The sequence below is a fragment of the Rana temporaria genome, chromosome 13 (assembly GCF_905171775.1).
Source record: "Rana temporaria chromosome 13, aRanTem1.1, whole genome shotgun sequence".
NCBI lineage: Eukaryota > Metazoa > Chordata > Amphibia > Anura > Ranidae > Rana > Rana temporaria.
Genome location: NC_053501.1, coordinates 16,208,658 through 16,211,253, shown reverse-complemented (window position 1 = coordinate 16,211,253; position 2,596 = coordinate 16,208,658). Strand labels below are relative to the sequence as shown.

General features: G+C 41.0%; 1 protein-coding gene across 4 annotated transcripts in view; it reads right to left on the bottom strand.

The window, feature by feature from the left end:
• Window positions 1–1,249, bottom strand: part of NRXN3 (neurexin 3) — a 546,212-nt gene extending 544,963 nt beyond the window's left edge. For all 4 annotated transcript variants that reach the window (XM_040333785.1, XM_040333786.1, XM_040333788.1 and 1 more), the window contains exon 1: window positions 1,114–1,249. The gene's annotated coding sequence lies outside the window, so the exon portion shown is untranslated. The remainder of the gene's footprint in view (window positions 1–1,113) is intronic.
• Window positions 1,250–2,596: the final 1,347 nt, after the last annotated feature.

Below are 2,596 nucleotides of genomic sequence, written 5' to 3'. Positions count from 1 at the left end.
AAAAAAAGAATTGCAAAAGGGATAAAAAAAAATAAAATAAAGAAAATACAAATAAAATGAAAATTATTTAACAGAAAAAAAGAAATTACCCGATTGGCAGACAATGTTTCTGTCTGTAGGTGGGGGAAGGGAATTTTCTAGATTAGTTAACCGTAACAAATGTTTCAAATAAAAAAAATTAATAAAAAAAAATTGAAAATAATTTAATAAAATTTATTTTCCCAATTTTCATTGAATTTTTCTGCACGAGGGGGAAGGGATTTTTTTTTTCTTTTATTAAAATGTAACAATTCTGTAACAAAAAAATAAAAAGGAAATAGAACAGAAAAAAAAGGAAACCGAAATTCCCGGGAGGGGAAATGGAGAACGCGGTTTTGTTTTCGGCGCCGTCACCTTGTGGAACGTCTCCGGGAGATCGGAGGGCAGCCTATGTGGGTCAGTAGAAGGAGGAGGACGATGGAGGGGTGAGGAGGAAAAAGGGGGGGGGGGAGGGGTAGGGGGGGAGAATTTTGGATTTGGGATTTTTCGTGGCCTCCAGGAGTGAAGAGAAGAAGGAGGTGGGACGCGATCAGTCACCTACACAACGCATCAAAGTCACTACGCTTTGCTTCCAGATGACATCACTGGCTGGGAGAAGACGGAAGACGGGCGGCCCGGGCCACACACACACGCCACCGATTAGATCAACGCCATGTGGAAGGGCGACCGCCGCCGCGTTTGCCCGTCTGGCCGCCTGGGGGTCGCCACCGACACGTCTACGTATAGAGGGCGCGGGGCAGGGCGGCGCGTTTGTACGCCCGTGTACGCGTAAGAGCGCAACGTACGCTTGGACAGAGGGGCATTGAGGTGATTTGCCCCCTCCAGGTGAGACAACACCTGTCCCATCCCCCCCTTTCCTCAGGTGAGGTATTATATAGCTGGACTCTACACAGCGCCCCCTCCCCGCAGGGGCCGGACCTCGCTCTGCCCTCTCAGGTGCGCACAGGTGATTCTCTATCACTTCCCCTCAGGCAGGTGCGCTGAGTCCGGGGAGGAGAAGAGTTCCTGTGTGGCCCCAATGTGTGGTCTCTATACGGGAGGGGGGCCCTCTCCTCCCTTCCCCCACCCTCTGACCTGTACGGTGATGTCCGGCGGGCTCCTCGCGCTCTCTCGTCTCTCCTCCGCTCGGGATCAGCTCCAGCCTCAACTCTGCACAGCGGCTCCGGCATCCGCACACTCCGCCAGCGCCCCGCCCGGGACCGCCCACACTCCGCCCCCGGCACCGCCCACACGCACGCCCTTTAAAGGCGCAGCGCGATGCGCGATACTCACCTGGACCGATGTACGGCGATTACCGCACGATGGGGGGAGACGGGGGGGAGGGGGACGGTGTGTATCAGGTGTATATAAATAATATATTACAGGTGAGGGGGAGGGGATACACACACAGAGGGTGTGTTACAGCGGGTCCTTTAAGGTGAGTGCTGTCTATAGAAATAAAATAATGTTACAGGTGAGGAGGAGCAAATCTATATATCGATATATACACCCTTCACCTGTAATATTATAATAATTATATATACATCCCTCACCTATAATATTATAATATTTCTATATACATCGCTCACCTGTAATATAATAATAATTATATATACACCTCTCACATGTAATATAATAATAATAATTATATATAAAAACTTTAACTGTAATATATTAATAATTCTATATATACACCACTCACCTGTAATATTATAATAATTTAATATACAACCCTCACCTGTAATATTATAATAATTTAATATACAACCCTCACCTGTACTATTATAATAATTATATATACAACCTTCAACTGTAATATAATAATAATTATATATACACCCATCACCTGTAATATTATACAGTAATGATTCTATATACAACCTTACCTGTAATATTATATTATAGTAATTCTATATACATCCCTCACCTGTAATGTTACAGGTGAGTGGTGTATATAGAATTGTTATTATATAATATTACAGGTAAGGGATGTAAATCAAATTATAAATAATATAATATTACAGGTGAGGGGTGTATATAGAAATATTATAATATAATATTACAAGAGGGGTGTACAGTATACAGAATTATTATAACTATGTAACTATATAAAGGAATATTACAGATGAGGGGTGTATATAGAGTTATTATAGTATAATATTACAGGTGAGGGATGTATATAGAATTATTTTAGTATAATATTACAGGTGAGGGGTGTATATAGAGGTATTACAATGTAAAATTACAGTTGAGGGTTGTATATAACATTATTATAGTATAATATTACAGGCGATGGGTGTATATAGAATTATTTTTTAAAACTATATTACAGTGGCGGGGTTTATATAGAATTATTTCAATGTATATCACCTGTAATCACATCATAATAATTCTACATACATCTCTCACCTGTAATAATATATAATTACATCTATATACACCCCTTAAATAGAATGTTACATTGTAATGACTCTATATACACCCCTCACTATTCTAGTAAGTCTATATACACTTCTAAGCTTACAGGTGAGGGGTGTATATAGAATTATTATAATATTACAGGTGAGGGGTGTATATA